Below are 22,285 nucleotides of genomic sequence, written 5' to 3'. Positions count from 1 at the left end.
ATTCTGAATAGAAACGCCTAAAATGTATATTTTAGATGACATTTGGTGACAGCCTAGCAGAGTTTTCAAACTAGCAGCCATGCCAGTTTTCCTTCCAAAAGAAGAAGCTCGTTGCAACATCAGGGATGGAAACACAATTCAGACCTTGTGCTGAAATAGTTCTCTTGAATGTTTGCTTATAACCATGAGATTGTTGGCATCTAGGCAAGAGCAACCAGGTCTTACTGCATATTTGGGATATGGCAGTGATGAATGATCAGACGTTGATGAATGATGAAGCCCTGCAGCTTCAGTAGATCCAAGATGCTTAGCGCCTGCCATGATTTGTTCTGAGCAACAAATTGATACTGTGCTACATTGTTTTGAAGGACCAACTTCAGCCCATTAACTCTTATCTTAATTTATGAAATGAAGTTTTCTTGGAGCCTGCCGGTAAGAGTTGTCTAAATGAAGCTCCAATTCAAAGTGCAGATAAAGTTACAGGATTTAAGAACATTTCGGCCTGATACAGGGAGCTACTGTAGCATAACTGGCCTTGAACCAATTTAAGACCAATTAATTTAACGTAACTGGATGTTCATTAACTTAAGCTAAAGATATGATTTCCCTAGCCTAACAGCTATTTAGTTAAAAATAAAATAATGTTCATCTTATTTAGCAGGAGTATTGTTCAATTACAGTGACACTTCTAACCATGTAAAATGATTTATGACTTTTCCATTGATCCTTACCACAACCCTGAAGTTGGGCATATTTCCATTTAAGTTTTTTTTTATTTATGTTGGATATTTATATCCTGCTCTTCAATACAAAAGGATTAGTGTGCATTTTTTTAAAAATGAATCAAGTGGAAATTTCAAATGAAACAGTAAATTATAAAAATAGCAAAAAAATCTGAAAACTATGAGAGCTAATAATAAAGGTATAGTTTTATTACTTTGTATTTTATAATGTTTTTTAATTTTTTTAAGCTGCTTTGAATCTCAGCTTGGAATAAAGGCAGGAAGTAAATACATTTAATAATTTCAAAAACAGCAACAACAATACTTTGTACTCAGAGATATTTCAATATTAAGTAGTTTAGGAATGCTTTAAGTAGTTTAGGAATGCTAAATAGTCTCCTGAATCATTTTACTTAAGCCCCAGTCGACATCTTGGAATGGAGATTCTCAATAACAGAAGCAATCCCTATTTCTTTTAATATCGCATCAAAGCTTAGGAGTACTCCTGGATCTAACATTGTCATTTGAGGCACAAGTGGCCTTGGTGACTAGGAGTGCCTGTTTTGAGCAACAGCTGGCTATGTCCCCTTTTGGACAGAGATGACTTGTCCATGATGCTCCAAGCTCTGGTAACTTCCACGTAGATTTATTGCAACGCACTCTTGAAGATGACTCAGATACATCAGCTGACCCAAAAAGCAGCAGCATGTTGTTGACTGGGGTTGAAACCCTGTTCTAAAACAGCTGCATTGGCTGCCAGCTTGTTTCTGAGCCTGATTCAAGGTGCTCATGTTAGCATTTAAAGCCCTAAATGACTTAGGCGGCAAATATCTGAAATACTATCTCATTCCCTACAGATTCTCTCGGATCAGCAGAGGGGGGGGTGCTTTGGGTAATTCCATCTCCCTTAGAAACTGAGGGGGTGGTCTGGAAGAGGGCATTCTCTGTAGCAGCCCCTAAGTTGTGGAACTCCATCCCCACACAGGTACATCCGGCTTCCTCACAATGCAAGTTTCAGTGAAAGCTGAAGATGGTCTTTTTTACCCTGGTTTCTGACACCTGAGATGTGTGATTTCAGGGCCCACCCTGTGGTTTCCTGTGATTGCAATCTGTTTTAATTGTTAATAGTAGGGTAATCGATTTAACAATAAGAACAACTTTGAAAACTTCTCCCTAACTTGATCCTTCTCTTTGCCAAATGACTGATTTCATCCTCTTGAAAACTATCACCCATTCCTCTGTTGTAGCAGCCAAGATGCTTTGTTAAGCCTGAAGGCTGATGGCTTGTTTAGGCAGCTAAGATTCTTCAGAAGTGGTGCCACATACTTCCTTGTGCTTCCTCTATGCAGTTCAAGAGGATGCTTGACTCTTAGGCAATAGCAGCTGTTCGTCCACACTTGGTGGTAGCCAGCACAATATGGTCCAGGCGATGCAGGGTTACAATTCCCCATCTGGAAGGCCAGAGATTCTCCATCACCATCACCACTGACTTCAGGCATCCAGTCAACCAAGACAGGGATCAAGGGTTGTACATAAAACTACCTGAAATTCCCACCTTTTAAAAGAAGAGTGGTCTCATGGAAGCTTATAATCCAGAATCAACCATTCAAGCAATGTGATTTATTCAATGTAGAATCATAGAATGGCAGAGTTGGAAGGGACTCTGAGGGTCATCTAGTCCAACCCCCTGCAATGCAGGAATCTTAGCTAAAGCATCCGTGTCAGATGGTCATCCAACCTCTGCTTTAAAATCTCCAAGGAAGGTGAGCCTACCACCTTCCGAGGAAGATTGCTGCACTGTCAAACAGCTCTGGCTGTCAGAAAATTCTTCCCAACATTTATTTCAAATCTCATTTCTTAAGAGATCAAAATTAAGCAGGGCATTTCTGCCTGTCTAAGTTTTAGATAAATGCTTTCTCTTTGGCTCCAATTCCCCCCAAAAAAACATCTAGAAAGGAAGTGACAGCCATCCAGATTTTTGGACAAAGTTTGCTTCTTGCCAGGCTTGTAACATTTAAATCTGCTTGAGATCTAAGGAGAGGTAGTGGTGCAGAGCATTCTTCCCTCACCCATCTCTCATTAAAAATGGGTTCTTATAAACAGTAAGTTCATCAGAGAGAGATGGTGCATATTTCAAAAGGAGGGCAGTAGTGCAGAGCAAAGTCATGTCTATGCTTGCTGGATGGAATTTGCTCAAAGCTATCCCTTCTTTTACAGCAGCCAGCGAAGTACTGCAGTGTTTTAGCGCCTTCTTGTGTTGGTCTCTGGCAATACAAACGAAAGAAATCTCAGAAGTGCTCTCTCTTCTAAGCAGCATATAAAAACGCTGTGCGTGGACTGCTTTCTTTCATTTATTATGGAATTCCTGTTGAGAGAGTTTGCTTTAGCAGGGTGTAAAAATGGTGATACATATTCAGCTTTGCTTTTAAAATATGTGGTGTTTAAACAGTTTGTATAACTGACTCGGAACCTTCATTTGTCCCATGCATTGTGCACCTATTATGCACACCCCCGGAATCAAGTCCAAAAGAATGGGAGTCACTCCCTTCGACATATGTGCTTTAGACTACTGTCTAAATGAACTGTGTCCCCACAATAGAATAGGAAAAGATGGCCAGTCCCCTTGTCTCTTATATTGAGCGAGAAGGTAAAGGTAAAGGGACCGCTGACCATTAGGTCCAGTCATGACCGACTCTAGGGTTGCGGCGCTCATCTCGCTCTATAGGCCGAGGGAGCCGGCGTGCAGCTTCCAGGTCATGTGGCCAGCATGACTAAGCTGCTTCTGGAGAACCAGAGCAGCACACAGAAACGCCGTTGACCTTCCCGCCGAAGCGGTACCTATTTATCTACTTGCACTTTGACGTGCTTTTGAACTGCTAGGTTGGCAGGAGCTGGGACCGAGCAACGGGAGCTTACCCCATCACAGGGATTTGAACTGCTGACCTTCCATTGGCAAGCCGAGGCTCTGTGGTTTAGACCACAGCGCCACCTGCATCCCATCTTATAGTGGGGTTCTATTCCTGTTTGCTTGCTTACTGTTTGCTGGGTGCAATGTTTTTTTTAGGTGTCCCATAGAGACACATAGGTAAACTACCACACCCCAGCATTATGGCAGGCAGACACCAGTCCCAAATATTTATATACTAATGGAGACCAAAATGGTCCCCAGGCAGCCTGTCTCCTGAAGTGAGAGGCTAGTGCCGCTTCAGCACAGTCACTTTAGACAGTTGTCTAAGTCAAACACCCCAGAAGGCAAGTGCTTAAGAAAATGGCATGGAGATCACTTACCAGAAGGCGAATGAATACAGCAGACAGCCTTACAATTTCTATTTGAATCTGATTTCTACTAGCAACACAAAGCTATTAAGGAAAAACAATTCCTTATTCTCCAATTCCTTGCTTCAACAATATACCCACTCCTACAGACCAGCAGTCTTAGGGTAGGGATAGACAGATCCGTCTGTTTCCAATCTGTGACAGTTTTGCATGTGTTCAGGTAAATATCTTTTCCATCCCATTTTCTGCCTTTATTTATTTATTTATTTATTTATTTATTTATTTATTATTTTTAAACTGCATGAAAAATCACATTTAGGGGGAAATGCATATGGGTAAAAATATGGGTACAATCACATTTAAATCATGCACATTTTCCCTAAAGCGTATATTTTTTTTGTACATACACATCTTGAGCTGGGATCTACATTGCAAAATTTGGAGAATTGCATAATCAAAACAGTAGTTGTGTTCTGATCTGTGTATTAGTCCAAAAGGGCATATTAAATGGATTTGCTTAAAAGTTCAGACTAAACAAAATTCTCCAGTATCTTTTCCTCGGGATTTGCTCCAGGTTTGAGGGGACCCTCAGCAAAGTGCCCTCTCATGACCTGGAAGAGGGATGAGCTCCAGCCTTACCTGGACGTGGCAGTGAAAAGCAGCTATTTTAATTTCATAGTAACATAGGAAGCTGCCTAATACCAAATCAGACCATTGGACCATCTAGCGCCATATTGTCTTCACTGAGAAGCAGAGGGTCTTAGGAGTTTCCCAGCCCTACCTGCAGAGGTTGGGATTTGAACCTGAAACCTTTTGCAAAGCACTCCGTTCACTCTTTGCCAGTCATTCAAACTCCCAGGTTTGTGTGGCTTTCTTCTTCATCAGACCTTTCCCATCTGGCAGAATTATGTGCCTGAGATTTGATTAAGACTTGATTAAGTATTTTGTTCCAAAATAAATTACCCCAGGGGCATTTTGCACCTTTAAGAAATAAAAATGCCTTCGGATTTTCATCCTAACTATTGTTAATTGACAATTTTTATCCATGTACCTATAATTTTATCTAATGTTACCACCTTATATTTCATAGTCATGTGAGACCTAGTATTATTTTTATTTATAAAATTTGTATACCACCTTTCATCCGCAGGTCTCAGGGTGGTAGTATCAGAGCCACACACATCAAAGAAAATGGTAAGTCTCCACCTCATACATTCTCCACTGATTTACTTACAGTCCACCCAATTACCCTCACACTTCACACGACAGAGTTGTCCCAAAAGAATGTATTGGCTGAGATGGCAAGATGCACGAAAGCCAACTAGACATGCAACTGGCTCTTACTTCAGCGCTGGCAAGACAACAGAGCCCTCCACCTTACCTGATTGTGGCAGGTTATAAACTAGACTCAGAAAAATCTAGACTTGGGGAACTCAGGAAAGGCCAGTTCTGTCTGCTCTCCACTCCTCATTATCTGCCACCAGAGGCAGCTATCTCACTCTGCTTAATAATAGGGACAGCCCACTCAACATGTACCACTTCCACCCACACCCATACCTTCTTCCTTTAGGCTTATCTTATGAAGATAACCCTTCACAGCACCAATCATTTCCTTATAGGATAATCTAGATTACAGCAGAGTTGCCAGCGTTTCAGTTGTCCCCTGCCATTGTGCCTTTAACAGAGGCTTGATATGTGTGAATTAGCTGGTGATGCTTTTAGCTGCATAACCATAAACATCGCCAGCTTCTCTAACTCCTGCTTATCCAGCCACAACAGCAGGACCCGGTTAAACCTGTTGGCAATGCAAGATGCCGATTAACCAAACGAAAAATCAGTTATAACAGAGGTACCACTCTGATGAGGTCCTTTAATTCACCGGCCACTCCATAACGCTGGCATCTGCATCTTTAAGGTTTGACTCTGTCATTTTGTAACTTCTGCCACATCCATCAGTTGCAGAATCCATTGTAGCACAGAGCATAATAAATGCTGAGAAGGAGTCAGGCACTCACCACACCTTCAGCAAGCAAATCAGTCAAGAGCCCTGCTACAGAAAGCAGAAACAGATCTGATCAAAAGCTTCATTGGGACATTTTAGGGAGGGAAACCATGTTATCATTATTAGGGGGGAAACTTGCTGCCATATACACAGCTTGAAGACTATTTTTTTAAAGGTAAGGTGCTAGCCAGTGCTTTTTTCTGGGGGGACGCAGGGGCGTGCATACCCCTAAACATTTTGTGAATTTAAGGGGCAGTATTGAGGGGCAGTATTTCAATATGAGTAGGAAAATGAGAGTACCCCTAAACATTTTTTAAAGAAAAAAATACACTGATGCTAGCTGATTGACAACCTGATCCTACCCATTTTTCCTCTATAAGCAGCTGAATATTTCATCCACTACATGTGCAAAATTTAAACATTTACCCGTGGAAACGTTTTGTCTGTCTGGAATATTTATATACTACCCATGAGTTTTGCAGATCCCTCAGGGCAGCTCATAACAATCACCAAAACAATATCAATTTTGAACAAATGTTTACATTTTAAAATAAATCCCAATTAAAAATTATTAATACAGAAATAACACAGAATTGGGGGCCCCCTGCAGAATCAGTAAACAACATGTCAGCAGCTTTGAAACCAGCTTAGATCATATGCTGGGTATCTTGGGAAAATAAAAAGTCTTCACTGAAGTGACTTCCAGTTTGGCAGTGGGTGGAGTGCCAGTAAAAAGGCCTCTTTCCACTGAACCTCAGAAAGCCAAGTAGGTGCAGGAGGGAGCAGGAGGACCTCCAACACACATGGGGAAAGCTAACGCTTTCTAAGCTCCCATGTAATTTCCAATATATGTTCTTGAAAATCCAAGCCAACTCTGAAGTCTTTCTCAGCCTAAAACTCCATGTCTGAGACAAACCCCAGTTCAAAAGAGAAAGTAGAACATGACAAGAAATACCTCAGTTTGAAACTCTGGGTAGCTTCTGTCAATCAGAGCAGGAGACACTGGGCCAAATATTGCTAACCTATATAAAAGCTCTGAACAGCTCAGTAGGAGGTTACCCTGAAAAACTGCTTGTCCCTATAAGATCACCTTGGGAAATTTCACTCGTGGGGCTCAAACCCCACAGAATAGCACAGGGCAGTGACCTGAAAATTGTCATTTGGTGTACAGATGCTTTTAATGAAATAAATAAGCAGGCAAACAAACAGCTGGCCCAGCCTAAGGCTCCTTTCTGTGCGCCTGTGCCTCATGCTGGCTTGGAGTGGTACCAGCAGCAAAGCAGTGGAGCCGATTCCATCAAACAGCAGGAGTCGAAGCAGCTGCTGGTTCTCCAAGGATTCCTTGAAGGAGTCTTTGCACAACTGTCACCTCCCTCCTACCACTGGGGTGCTTGGATGCAGCATGGAAACTGCAAGGCAATTTTCACCTCTAGGGGGGCTCTTCTTGTTGTTTCTTTTTTTTCTTTTGGTTTCAACTTCTTTATTATTATTTTTCTCTCATGCATGTAACCATAGAAAAACCATGATGTCAGTTTTCAAAGGGGCAAGGGATTTTTTATTTTTAAAAAACCACACACACACACACACACACACACCTCCCTCCTACAGATCCAAACAAGGAATTGTTCTACTAAGAGAGTGATTGAGGAATGTGAGGTTCTTCTTTGCTGAAAATGATTTGGTGGAATATAGGAAACAGCGTGCGTCTGGGGAGCTCCCTTTTTAATTGCTTACTTAATTACAGTCAGTGGGTGAGATCTGATGTAATGATGTTCAAGCTCTACGTACAACTGTCTCCAGCAGCAGCAGCAGTTGCCATAGAGGTTGCACAACATTGTCTTGTGTGACAGGTTTCCCACATGCTGACAACCTTTGGAACTCGCTCCCACTGAATGTCAGGCAGACGCCTTCTCTATAGTCTTTTCAGCCCATGCTAAAGATGTCTGCCTTTCAACAAGCCTTCTGAAATCTTTATCCCAGTGGGTATCTGTCATGAATTAGAATTGATGTTACGTATGTGCTGCTGCTGTTTTCAAATTGTTTTATCAGATGATAGGCCTTGCATTTAAAAAGGCTGTCATCAATACCTTGAAACACTTTTTCCATAGGGAGTTTCCCTACATTTTCACATTGCCGTCTCATGTTGCCCCATGTGGCAGAGTAGAACACTCCTGGTATAGTATATTATGCAACTTGTCACACCAGATTAATCACCTGGGTTGCTAAGTAGAGCACAGTGTTTTTATTCTGGAATTTTTGCTGGGAAGGTGAAAAAAGCAGATGGGGGAGGAAGGTCCTTCACAGCTACTATCTTATTCTATGAGGGGGGGGGAGTGTAATGTTTGCTCTTTGGTGGTTGTGGGATTCATTTTCTGTCTGGAAAATAGCAAATTTGTTTATTTTCCTAGTGTCCCTTGGTCATGTATGTTTTCATATGTTATGGATTGTTGAGGAAAGCAAAATAAGCCATTTTAAATGCAAATATTAGCCAATGGAGCAACTGACTATAGAGGCATGTACAAGCAATTCAGGTTTCAGATTGATAGTTTCCTTATCATCTGGTTTGATATGTTTGACAATTTTGTCTGTGCCTGATAACAAAGTCCATTCAAGCATTTTGAATTAACACTTAAAAAAAAAAGTACAAGGAAAATATTCGTTTTCCCTATGTGCATGCTTGCCTGCAGCTTATGAGCTCTTTGGGGACAGTAAGCTATATTTAGTATCTATTAGTTCTAATTACTTCCTTCTTTCCCCATATACAATTCTCTCATCTCTCGATCTCTCAGGCCCCATCTTCGCCATACATTTAAAGCAATGCTATAGCTCTTTAAATAGTTACTGCTTTCCCCCAAATATTCCTGGGAGCTGCAGTTTGTTAAAGGTGCTGAGAGTTGTTAGAAGACCCCCATTTCCCTCACAGAGGACTGGAAAAATTCATTGGAGGATAAGCCTTTCAAAGGCTACAAGCCATGATGGCTGTGCTCTACCCATCCTGTCAGAGATAGTATGCCTCTGGGAGAATCAGTAGGTGGGGAAGGGTTAAGCACTCCTTCCTGCCTGCCAGCTCTCCCTTGTCCTCGGTGCTCCTGCAAGGGGGACAAGAGGAGAAATCCTTATACCCATCTCTGGTACAGCAGGCATGTGGAATAAAGATTCACTACATTTACCATATCTAGGCAAGTACGAATACTGTAAGCCTAAAAAAAAAGTGTTTTGTAAACCTGAACTTGGAACAACTTCAAAGAAACTATAAAACTATTGTTTTCTTTCTGCATCTCCACAATGAAAAATGTTTCAAGAAATTTACAAGTGTTTGTCATTCCTGGTTTAAACCCTGAAGCCCCTAGAGCTAAATGAACATCTTCTTTCAGTAAGCACAGGTGCCTGTCTCCTCCCTGTTCAGCCTCTTCCTGCCCACAAGGACAAATGCACAGAAAGGGTTAACCTTGGCACTTTAGGATGAGCTCCTTGCAATTATGAAAACTGCTGGGGATACAGCAAGAGGTAATATAAAGAACAAAAATCCTATTAACTTCAACGGGGTTAGGGCTGGTCGAGCACTTTGAGGATCAATGGGCACTTCAGGGCTATTATTCAGTCTGAAGTCGTTGACAGCAAATGATATTTGCCTGAATAAAAATTGATTAAAGATCAAATAAGGGCCTAAGAGCCTGGCTCTGGAATCTTGAATTATTTGGTTTAATAGCCACTTGCCATGCACAGATTGCAAAGAAGGTTCGCCTTTTTTTCTTTGCAAAATGAAATTATAGAGCTGGAACAAGATTTGGGGATATTCTGAAAAATGAATGACCATTAAGAATGCCAAGCATGTGATAAGGCAGAAAGATCTAACGGCACAGTTCCCCATTTCAAATTTCATTATAAAGTTGGAAGTATTATGTAAATGAAACGCTCTTAAAAGTTGCAAATATTAAACGGAGGCTTCGGATAATCTGCTCTTGGCCTGTACATTCGATGCAGCCAGTTAGGTAACACACCCAGTGCCTGAACATTCCTGTCTCTCTGATGAATGGTCATGGCTTGTTGATAAACTGCATGGTTTGCATGCAAGAGGTCCCAAGTTCAGCCCCAAAGATCTACAGGTAGGGCTGGGGAAAGGCTCCTTTGAAACCTGTCTTGAAATCTACTGCCAGTTGGTATAGGCTAGATAGAAAATGATCTGACTCCATGTAAGACTTATTCTACAATGAAAGACAAAAGAAGCAGTTCACCAATATCAGAAAAAGTGAATCAGAAAAAGCTGATGAGGTGCAATTTTAATTCAATGAAGACTACCAAATGCATGTTCAGCAGAGGAAACAGTTGACCATATATATATTTGGAAAATGGGCTTCTTTTGCCCAGGGGGAACAAGTCATATCACTGCTCAGCCTTCTTCTTTATCCTATCAGCCCCAACCAGCATGGTCATTGGTCAGGAATTCTGAAAGTTGCAGCCCCAGATGTCTTAACAGTGCCACGTTGAGGAAGGCTCAATCATATGAACTTCCTGAGGTGCTACAGTTGTAAGAAGGCTGAACTCAGTGCAGTGCGCTGCATGGTGCTTCTAGATGGGCTGCTCGGCTCTCCTTTTAGCTTGGGGCATGAGATTGCCAATTTCTGTTGCAAAAACAAAAATTTAGCACATCTACAAAGCTGCAAACGAAAAGCAAATATTTAATGAGAAAGCTCATTAAGACGTGTTTTTGCTTGCAAATAACTTGAAGGTCACGTTTCCTTTGCAACACATCAGAAGGGCTACATGAAAATATGCAGCGGGTGATTCTGTTATTTGCATGGAATCTTTCCATGCCCCCCCCCCAAAAATACTTTCTGTCAAATTGTCATAGGGTTTAAGGGCTATTTTTAGCATCCAGGAGGCTCCAAAAAAAATTTTTTTACAGGTCAGAGATTCCTAATGGAAGTAATTGGATTTTTAATTAGTTCTTTCAAGTTTCTAAATTTGGCATTTCCAGCAAATAGCCAGTTGCTATACAAGCAGAAGAAAGCAAAGCAATAATTATGAACAGTTTGGACCCCTCTCTGCTGGAAGCATGGTTCACTTCCTAGTGTCTTTGCTGACCCTTGGAAAGAACATGAATAAAGCAGTTCAGAGTGTTCAGCCAATTTAAGGGCTTGGTTGACTGAATATTCAAAGCCCTCTAATTGTGAATTGCAGATACCACATATTGTGTGGGGCTTTCTTTACTATGGTGTATCGTATGGGGGGGGACACACACATCCTAGTCAATTAGTGGTGGTTGGAATGATAATAAAACATGCACCCATCTTTAAAAATAATTCCCCCGTCCATTCTGATTGGGAGTAGTCAGGGACTAATTTGAGATAAACTTGAGTTTCCCCCCAAATTGGCACATATTTCCAAAGCCCCTGTTTTCAGTGCCAGGACAATGCCTGGGAACATGAGAAGTGATCACTGAATGTCAAATGTCTTTCAGCATCTACAAAGCTCCTTCCTCTTTTCAACCGCCCCCCTCTCCCCAATTCTGGTTTTGAAGAATAGGATTTGGCAACAGGAGGCATAAGCTCCAAGTGAACTGGAAGCCCAATGCTCCCCCCCCCAGCAGAAATGAATCATTGTGGATTTATTTCAAATTTTTGCTGGGTGTTTCCTCAAAATACAGTGCCTGAAAGTCAGAGTTGGCCTTCCAGATGTTGATGAACACCAACTCCCATGAATCCCAGGCAGCATGACCCATGGTCAGGGATGATAGCCATTGTAGTCCAACATCTGGAGAACCAAGTTTCCCACCCAGCCATGAGTCTTGAATTTGTACTACAGCAGCCTGCCAGTGTGAAGTTCTCCTCTGCAGCCCTCTGACGTAAAGTAGGTCACTAAGTCTTCTTAGTCAAAATGTACAACAAAAAATAAAAAAAATGTCCAGTAGCACCTTAGAGACCAACTAAGTTTGTTCTTGGCATAAGCTTTCGTGTGCATGCATATTTTTTCAGATATCCTGAAACAGAATTCACCAGACCCTTATATATAGTGGGAGGGTCTGGTGGGGGTTTTCTCAGGAGGGTAGTAGGAAATGGGTGATTGACTCAGTGGGTATGGTAAACCTGTTGATGACTGGTAAAGGTAAAGGGTCCCCTGACCATTAGGTCCAGTCACGGATGACTCTGGGGTTGCGGCGCTCATCTTGCTTTATTGGCCCAGGGAGCCGGTGTACAGCTTCCAGGTCATGTGGCCAGCATGACTAATCCGCTTCTGGCAAACCAGAGCAGTGCACGGAAACGCCGTTTACCTTCCTGCCAGAGCGGTACCTATTTATCTACTTGCACTTTGATGTGCTTTCGAACTGCTAGGTTGGCAGGAGCAGGGACCGAGCAATGGGAGCTCACCCCGTTGCGGGGATTCGAACCGCCGACCTTCTGATTGGCAAGTTAACAACTGCAATTAGTCCTACAGGAAAAAGCAAGGGGTAGTATGCATCCAATATCTCTATGAAGACCAGGTCTCACCATAGTTTTCAGTTTAGTGATAAGTTGTAATTCAGCAACTTCTCTTTCAAGTCGGTTTCTGAAATTCTTTTGTAATAAGACAGCTGCTTTGAGATCCTGTATTGAATGTCCTGGGAGATTAAAGTGTTCTCCTACTGGCTTGTCTGACTTGTGATTCCTGATGTCAGATTTATGTCCATTTATCCTTAAGCCTTCTTAGTTGTAGCACCCTGGCATAAATGCCTTTCCGAAAGAAGCTTGCCCCGTGTCAACCCTGATGTCATCCTAGAATCAGGTGGACACCTTTTTAAAAATAATTTGGGCATGTGATGTAAACTAGTTTTAATTCTGGTATTATATACTCTGTTGACTTCTGTTGATGTTCTGTTGGTTGATGTCAGTCAACAAGGCAGGTTCAGAGAAAGCGAGAGAGAACACAGCTCTAATTTTTCATATATATGCTGTCCTGAAACTCTTGCACTGAAGAGTGGCATAGAAATTTTCTAAAGAAACAAATATTGGTTTATTGATTTAGGTAATTTATAACCCACTCTTCATTAAAACTAGCCCTGGAGCAGAGTACAACATAACCATATATAATACATAATAAAAGAAAGCAACCTGAAATATCAGACCACAACCACAACATTTCAAATTTAACAGGTATAACGAGAGTGACAAAACAGCTCCTGCAGTCAACTAACCAAATGCCTGAACAAATAAAAAAACAAAATTTAAAAGACACCTAAAATTCATTGCAGTTGGTAATGACTATCAGGGGTCAGATGGAATCTGCCCAAATTTATCTTATCAGAATTCCTAGCACAGCAGAAGGATTAAATCAGACATGGGCAAACTCGGCCCTCCAAATGTTTTGGGACTACAACTCCCATCATCCCTGATCACTGGTCCTGTTAGTTAGGGATGATGGGAGTTGTAGTCCCAAAACATCTGGAGGGCCGAGTTTGCCTATGCCTGGGTTAGATAAACCAGAAAACTTCAACTCTTGGTGCCAGCAGGAGACAGATGGGAAAGAAGCAAAGCTTGCTGCAATTGCTTGCAAACCACACACATTTTAATAAGTGTATCTGATGCAAAGCTTTATTAATGGTGAGAAAATACAATTGAAAAGGGATGACCATGTGCTGAAAACTTGCCAGGATTGGGCTCCGGCTTAAAATGCACCACCCTCAAAAAATTATGATATTCACTTTGTGATTATTAACATTTATTTATTCAAATATTGATATGCCACTGTTCATAAAACATATCTGTTTTGCTTGGGGTTTTATTTTTCCAAAGAAGGACCTCAACACTTGTTGACTATCAGAAAGCCACCGTTGTTGGGTTTGTGTGTCTTTGAAATACAGCAAGACAATGTTTTCCTATCATTTGTAATGGTTTAATAGTGAGCAACAAGCATGGCTCTTTTCCCACAAAGAACAAAGGCCTTGGTTGGTATCCTTATCTCCCATCCACAAGGCTCCTCATCTGCAAGAAAACAAAAAAACAAGCAAGCAGAAAGCAATATTATTAAAGGAAGAAGAAACCCAGAAACCACAGCAAAAAAGAAAATAAACACAAAAGCATGTGAGCAAATGAACAAAAAAATGATAAACATGGAGATGGACAGAGACACAGAAGAACAAGCCAGGAAACAAGCCAAAGGATGAAAAGGAGGGACACGATCCTCCGACCTACTAGGTCACACCTGCATGGGACATTTGAAGGGAATGTGTTTATGTCATTTCTAATGGCTTTAATGTCTTTGTCCTAAGAAGAGGCCTTTCTTCTGTGGTTCTGAGTGCAGCATGTTAGTCTCACAACAGCTGTGTAAAGATATATGAGGCTAAGATGTTGGGCCAGTTTTTACAGATGTACAAATATCAACAGGTTTCTTCTCCATGTTCTGTTGCTCTCAGCCAAATGTGCTGTGCCGTGCTGTTAGGGATGCTGCAAGCATTTGGAAAGGGGTGCTCTAAAATGCAGATTTTCATATTACTCAGGGCATGGAGAAAGTGGATCGAGGAAAGCTTTCCTCCCTCTCTCACACCCCTAGAACTCATGGATATCCAATGAAGTCAGATGGTGGAAGATTCAGCACAAATAAAAGAAAATGATTCTTCACACAGCACATAGTGAAACTTTGGAACTCACTGCCACAGGAGGCAGAGGTGGCCCCCAACCTAGATGGCTTTAAAAAGAGGATTAGACAAATTAATGGAGGAGAGGGCTATTCATGACTACTAGCTAGGATGGCTATTCTCTTCCTCTACACTTAAGAGGCAGCAACACTTCCTCTAATACCAGTTGTAGGAAACCACAGGAGGGGAGAGCGCTCTTGTGCTTGGGTCCTGCTGGTGGGCATCTGTTTGGCCATTGTGAGAACAAGATGCTGGACTACTAGACAGGTTATTTGTTTGTTCAGATGTCCCTCTTGGAAAGCCCACATGCGTTGGCATGGCAAATGCAGCCTTGATTGTTGTCTGATGTGGAAGCAGTCAGGCTCACTGCTGCTCACCTTGCAGCCACATGACACAACCATTTGTGCCACTACCAGGAAAAGGCCGTCTGATGTTCAGACAACTTGTGCTGCTGTATGGGATGCAAGGTGGCAATCACACACACACACACACTGTATTTTTCCATTTATAAGACAATGCTTTTTGCTTTAAAAGATTAAGCAAAAATTGGGTGTCGTCTTATACACAGAAAGTGAATGTGTGGGGGCATGCGATTAATGGCAGCAGCAAGCAAGAGATTGGCAGTGGTGATGGGGCAGGTGATTGGTGGCTGTGGCAAGGCCTGCTGGTGATTGGCTGTGGCTGCGGCAATTGGGCAGGCGATTGGCGGCTGCGGCGAGGCGGGCGTGATTGGCGGCTGCGGCAAGTGTGCGAGTGGGCTGTTGGTGGCAATGAGCGGGCAGACAATTGGTGACTGCAGCGAGGTGTATGATCGGCAGTGGATGTGACTAGCCATCAGCAGTGACAGGCAGGCAGGTGAGCGATTGAGCGATTGGTGGAAGTGACCTTCCCCTACCCCCCAAAAAAGCTGAACAACTTAATTTCTTAATTTTGGGTTAAAAAAAATAGAGGTCGTCTTATACATGGGGGTGTCTTATCCATGAAAAAATATAGTATATCACATGTGTTTAATAATCATGAAACAAGCATGATGAGATGGCTGTGCAATTTCTTTGCCTGTGGTTGCATGAAAGAACAAGGTTATTTGGAAGTCAAAGTCATTTTGGAACTGACTTCCTATGCAATCTGCTTAAGAAGAGAACCCAAATGCTTTTACTTGAATTCCACTGGAATGGCTGTAGCCACAATTTCACTAGTTGTTGCTATAGAGTTTTAGGTAACTTTGTTTTTTTAACCGCATTTTATTGATCTTCAGTTATAACAGGACTGAACCACAATACTGTTATTACCAGTTCACCCCACTCCCCGAGGTACAGAGACAGCATTAAAGGATAGTATATTGGAATCAAGACTTTATTTAATAAAATGGATATACCACTTGATTGTTTTTTAAAAGGGGGGAAGCTTCTACAGAGTTTACAGCTGTATAAAATAGAACAAGGCAAAACTATTGATAAAAAAGTTAAAAACAGGAATTAAAAATATTCAGAAGGAGCTAAAGATATCAACAGCAGATAAAAAAATAAAACACATGTTTGGGTAGGCTTGCCCAAAACAAAAATGTTTTAAGCAGAAACCAAGACTGCAGTGGAGGTGCCAGCCTGATGTCAACAGGCAAGGAGTTCCAAAGTGTAGGTGCTGCCACCATTTCTTACAAGTGTGGAATGGGTATTATGTGGCATGTGTAACAGTGTCAGTTCAACGCTCTGTAAGAAATCTCTAGTCTGCCTCATAGAACTAAATGTATCATTACTTCCTCAGCCTTTGTCTTCTAAATCAGGGATGAGCAGCTCAACTTGATATTCAGGGTTTTCTAAAATCCATCATTTCCCAGGTGGATCCGACTCCAGCCTCAGGCACAAGATGGAAGCTGTTGCTGCAAATGTTGCCAGAATGTGACAAAAATATACAGTCATATCTCGGGTTAAATTTGCTTCAAGTTGAGCGTGTTCGAGTTGCGCTCCGCTGCAACCCAGAAGTAACGGAGCGCGTTACTTCCAGGTTTTGCCGCTTGCGCATGCGCAGACGTTCAAAATGACGTCATGCGCAGAAGCGGCGAAAAGCGACACGCGTGTGCGCAGATGTGCCCTCGCTAGATACGTTTACCTCTAGATGCGAACGGGACTCTACAACGGATCCCATTTGTATCTAGAGGTACCACTGTATATGCAGAAATGTATGGTTGATCATAAGGATCTGATGTCAAGATTTGTTAGCCTATGATTACATTATTGCTTAATATATTGCATTATATTATGCTGTTCATATTTTATTTTACTCTTCTTGTAATTTTGTGTGGTGGTTCATTTTTAATTGTGGTTGCTATCGCTTTCTGGCTGAGACAATAAAATCTATATCGATTCCAAATCATGGTCCCTGTTGAATCTTCTCCTTGGCATCAGACAGAAAACATAATTTTTGTTGTTTTCTGAGTGGCATTTTAAAAAATGCCTTGGAAAGTCTGGTGCTGGGATTTACAGCCCAGGAAGTATCTGTAATTGAGAGTTTGCCAACCTGTACTCAACATAGATTTTTATTTTTATATGGCTGTTTTTTGTTTTTCTTCAACAATCAGGGTGTTTATTTAAAAATAACAAATAAGAGGCATTTAATTAACAGCCTTTCCTGTCTCTTCCAAAGGCTTTCCCCAAGTTTCAGGCTTCACTCCCTTTCTAAATTACTAGGATAGAACAATGGGGCATAATTAGAGCATGCACAGGACAGCTTATTAATAAAGAACCCAATCTATTCTTTGCAGAACACAGCAGGTCTGGAGGCCCTTTGTATAAGCACTGTGTGTACAGAAGAGGGCAGCATTATGTGGCATGTACTTCCCATGAGTGCAGTGATCTGGATATTATTGCACAGGTGCCAAAGCATGCAGGATTTTCAAGCACACTGCAGCCAACACTGAATAAATTGGGTCCTATCTATGTGTGTCCCCTACTGTACATTGAAGCCTCTAGGTGACTTATAAAAGGATCAGAAATGCAAGAATTAAAATACATAAATGCATCTCATCAAGCAATCACTAAAAAAAACACCACCCTGTATGTACCGTAACTGTATATAAGAAGAGATTTCCTCATACCAAGAATGTCAACTCCAATGAGCTGTATTAAAACTGTCCACTGAGGGAAAGTGTTCTCTTTTAAACCCAAGCACTGTGTCACTGAAAACTAATAAAACACTAAAAGGCACTAAAACTGTGGGGGCAGGGAGAGAGAAACATTTTTAAATGGCACTGTAGTAGGGCTGCTACCAAAAAGGCCCTGTCTCTCATCACTACCCTCTGGATTCCAATCAAGGGGGCACTTTGAAGAGGTTCTCTGTAAATAATCTTAGGCACACATGTGAACCCATGACCCCATGAGTTCATGACTGTTGTTGATTTCTGCAGGAATAGCATGGAGGACTTGATCTCCTAGTCACCCACCACAGACACTACTACTAGCCTAGTGTATCTGAATGCACTAGCATGGCTTGTAGTGCCTGGGGGACCAACTGCAGGAAAATTTCCATTATAATATCAGTCCAATTGAGAGTGCTAGTGATAACCAGCAACAGCTAGATTTTTTTCATTTAAAAAATTGTGAAGTAATTCCCATCAATATTGTTGAGTCCCAGGGTTGATCCATTGAACTGCACCATTGATTCCACATGTATGAACTGCCCATACCCCACTCCCTGCCTTCCTCTCTGTGTACGAACCATTAATAGACCAATATTATATTCCACATCTATGCACTCCTCCTGCATAGTCTGGAAACACGTCCATGATTCTTTAGGGCCAAAAAAGGAGCAACAGGGGGAAAAGTTCCATGTGTTGGAAGTGGTTCTACCACCTCACCCCTCACCCCTATAAAGCAGGGAGGCCACTGGAAGCAAGTGTCCTGTTTCACACAACAGCTTCAGCAGTGCAAAGGATCTCTGACCCAAGGGGAGAGTTCAGGTTCGGGTGAAGAGCAAGGCAAAGTAACACTAGGTCTGGGGCTAGTGTTGATGCCAAGTAAGGCACCATGGACAGCTCCATGCTGGGCTCAAACTGCAGGCTCCACAACGGCACCACTGAGCAGCCCACCTCATCACAGGCCCTTCTTTGTGTGCCTCCTTGAGAGGTCCAGAGGCTGGCAATACACAAACAGGCCTTTTCTGTAGTTCTGGAATGCTCTCCCTAGGGAGGTTTGGCTGGCACCTTCATTATACATTATACACAAGGTATGTCCCTGGTCAGATCATGCCACCAGGATGTCTGGAAATCCCCTTGTCTGAAAAAACACAATGGGAAAGATATGGTTTTCTCATTGAAGGAAGCACGCCCTGCCCCACCAGGAGAAAAGGAATGGTATTGTAGCTAATGGATAAGGAAGCACAAGGGGTGTGTGCATCTCATTTTCTGCAACCCAGTAACCGACTGCACAGTCTTGCTTGCAGTGCCTTAGGAACAGAGCATTTCTATGAAGAGGCTGGAGCTGAGCTGAGCACTCAAGAAGAGAAGCAGAGCTCTGAACAGCAAACTTCTACCATTCTATAATATTTGTGAACTTTTCAGTGCAGTTGGGACCTCATTTGATTTTTATTCTAAAATACGTATTGAACTGCCTTGCATCCACCTACCTTTAAAGCACTTCCAAGATCCTGGCCTATGATAGGGCAGCCATAGCTGATAACAAGGGGGAGGAAAACAGCTCAATAGCACAGCACCTGCTGGGCATAGTGAAGACCCTGGAGAGCCACTGCTGCTCAATACAGACAATACTGAGCTAAATGGATCAGTTGTCTACATGGTTTAAGGCAGCTCCCCATGCCCCTAACTTCCTTCAGATGCAGATATACATGAATGCCAGTACATATCATAGAGCTAGCAAGAAGTGAGACACAGTGCAGTTCATTTCTGACTGCCCATTTAGAGTTTACTCTGACTGCCCATTTAGACTTTATTCAAGCAAGCATCTTCTCATTACTTTCCCGAGACTTTTAAACAAAGTTTATAGCCATGCATTACTTGGGGCAAACTTAAATGCTCTCTCTCTGTTTTCTGCTGCCAAACTGCAAACAGAGCTATTTCCCTGTTTACTTTCAGTTTAAGTGTTTGTGTTCCCTTCATGTTTAATCTTCCTTCTCTGGTGGTGCTCCTGAGTCATGTGTTAAGCTGCCTTATGAAGTTTCTCCATTTAACTATCAGGTCATGCATACATACATAATTTTATGTGTATGCTGCCTAAATCCTGCATTTTTTTGACTCTGAAGATTACACACAAACAAAATTACAGTGGTACCTTGGTTTCCGAACTCAATCCATTCTGGAAGTCTATTCTACTTCCAAAACGTTTGAAAACCAGAAACAATGCCGACAGCCGAAATGGACGTTCAACTTCCGAAAAACATTCGCAAACCGGAACGCTTACTTCCGGGTTTGTGGCATTTGGGAGCCGACTTGTTCCTCAACTAAGCCATTTGGGAACCAGGGTACCACTGTATACAGATAAATAAAAGAGAAGAATATTTAACATTGCATAGCTATTTATTATTAGACATATTTGCATCCCATCAGTGTTTCAAGTTGCTGAGGGCAATATGCATGAGATAAACCATCATTTTATTATATGAGGGAAGTCCCCTCAGGTGAGGGCAGCCTTTGCTAACCTGGTGCCCTACAAGTCCTTTGGACTACAACTCCCATCAACTTGAACTAGCATGGTTATGCTGTTTGGGGCTGATAGGAGTTGTAGTGCAAAACATCTAGGGTGCACTAAGTTGGCAAAGACTGGCCTAGAGGCATTGGTTAATATCCAAAGCTCCCTCTCCTCGGATTTGTCTCTCCTTTGTAGCCCCGAACTCAACATCCAGAGGGCTGGGAGACTTTCAGGACCTACGAGGAGATAGAAGTCCCATCATGGGAATGGACTCCTTGCATGCAGTGCTGGGTGCAACCTATGTTCCTACAGCAGGACTCAAGCCCTTCTCCTGGGCTCTCCATGCTGAGCCTGTACTTGCAGTACCATTGTAATTTGGACAGGTGGTGTAGTGCTATCATTACTGGGTTGTAAATTGTGCATGGAGTATAGAGCTGGGTGACTCCATGGTGTTGTTCAGCCACTGCTGCGCACTGATTGATGCATGGGTACTGTGAGCATAGTGTCAGTGTGCAAAATCATGATTGGTGACAAGAACTTCCAGGAAGTTGACTTGAGTTTCTTCTACTCTTTGTAGTTTTGACCTTGTGGCAAGTTGGGCAAAGGATGAAGATTATGTTGCACTGGTGTTAGCTATCATTATTGAGCCCAATGTTATAAATGAGCCACAGGATCGCCCATCCTTCTCTCAAATGCTAGGTGCTACTCTGGCTAGAATACAGCCATTATCAAAGCCCCCGCTCTCTTTCATAACCACTTCAGAAAACGCCTGCTCACACAATGTGAAAATAAAACTGAACTATACCAAGGTTTGTTGGAGGAATGTGAATCTAGATTCATTTTTTAAAGCCATTGACCAGCTCTCTTTAACATTACATTGCACTAAATGCAGAACTCTCCCAGAATGTTTTTCTCCCTAACAAAATTGTCACTTGATTAGCCCTGGAAATTAATCTCAGCTTGCTGAAATACCCCCCTGTATATATTTAATAGCAGCTCTTAAGAAGGGACAAGAATGTAACTCAGTGCTTCTCCATACTTCACCAATGTGCAGCTGGGTTGGAGCAGTTTCCGTGTTTTGGAAAGTGCACAGAATATCGGTCACAATATTTTCTTTTCCTTCTGGGGTTGCTACAATGAAAATCCGCAGGTCTCTCACCACCTCCTCATCATCTGTAAAAAAATTAGGTAAAAAAATAACAGCATATCCATTTTCTGGTTGACTTGCCAGAGGCAGCTTCACAGATTTTGACTGTGTGAAACATCATGGTTATATTTGGATTTCCTACAGCTGATATGTAGCAAATGGTCATCGCACACATCTGCAACTGGTACCACTGTATTAAGCAGTGTTGAATCGATTAAATTAAATAGTTTAAACTGAATTTCAAATAAATGTGCAATTCATTGTAACTGTTTGGAATTCTATTGTGTTGTTATCTTCCTTAGTGGAAAATGCTTTTTGATAGGGTAGGGAGAACTGGGGATAAGTTGATGCAACCAAGGGTGGCCCGAAAAGCTTTGAGACCCACTGGACTAGGTGGACCCTGGAGCATTCAATTAAAGGCTGCCCGTGATGTTGTCTCTGGGGGGAGGTCTGCTCTTTATTCCCCGGATCCATCACAGCAGTATAAGCTGCCGGACTTCTCAGCGTCGTCCGGGCTGCTCCGCTTCCCGCTGCGCTCGGACGCCCAAGTCCGAATCTAGATCGGTTGCCCCCCCCCACCGGAAAAAGGCAGCTCTTCTCGCTTGCTTGGCCGAAACTTAGCCGTTTCCTCTCTCCGATATGAAACAAATAAATGAGCAAATAAATCTGGAGCGGCTCCGCGCTCCCGCCACCTCACCCGGGCGCTCACCTGGACGCGCGCGCGCCCCGCACAAACACGTGGCCCGCTTGCCTGTTCGCGGGGATCTTTTCAACGTGCCGCCTTCTCTCCTCCGGAAAACTCAGCCCGAGGGTGGGGGGTGTACGGGGGGGGCTGGTCTGGGCGACTCCCCCTCCCTCCTCCCCCGCTCGCCAGACAGTCTCCCCCCCACC

The 22,285-nt window shown here is 42.5% G+C and overlaps 1 long non-coding RNA gene across 1 annotated transcript; it reads right to left on the bottom strand.

Moving 5' to 3' along the window:
* Positions 1–13,027: 13,027 nt before the first annotated feature.
* On the bottom strand, positions 13,028–21,813 carry LOC128410671 (uncharacterized). Its single transcript, XR_008329571.1, has 3 exons — positions 21,287–21,813; positions 20,020–20,086; positions 13,028–13,958 (listed from the first exon to the last, which is right to left on the bottom strand). It is a non-coding gene; the product is annotated as an uncharacterized LOC128410671 (long non-coding RNA).
* Positions 21,814–22,285: the final 472 nt, after the last annotated feature.

The sequence above is a fragment of the Podarcis raffonei genome, chromosome 3, assembly GCF_027172205.1.
Source record: "Podarcis raffonei isolate rPodRaf1 chromosome 3, rPodRaf1.pri, whole genome shotgun sequence".
Classification (NCBI taxonomy): domain Eukaryota; kingdom Metazoa; phylum Chordata; class Lepidosauria; order Squamata; family Lacertidae; genus Podarcis; species Podarcis raffonei.
The sequence above is the reverse complement of the archived record's forward strand: the minus strand, read 5'-3'. Positions and strand labels throughout refer to the sequence as shown.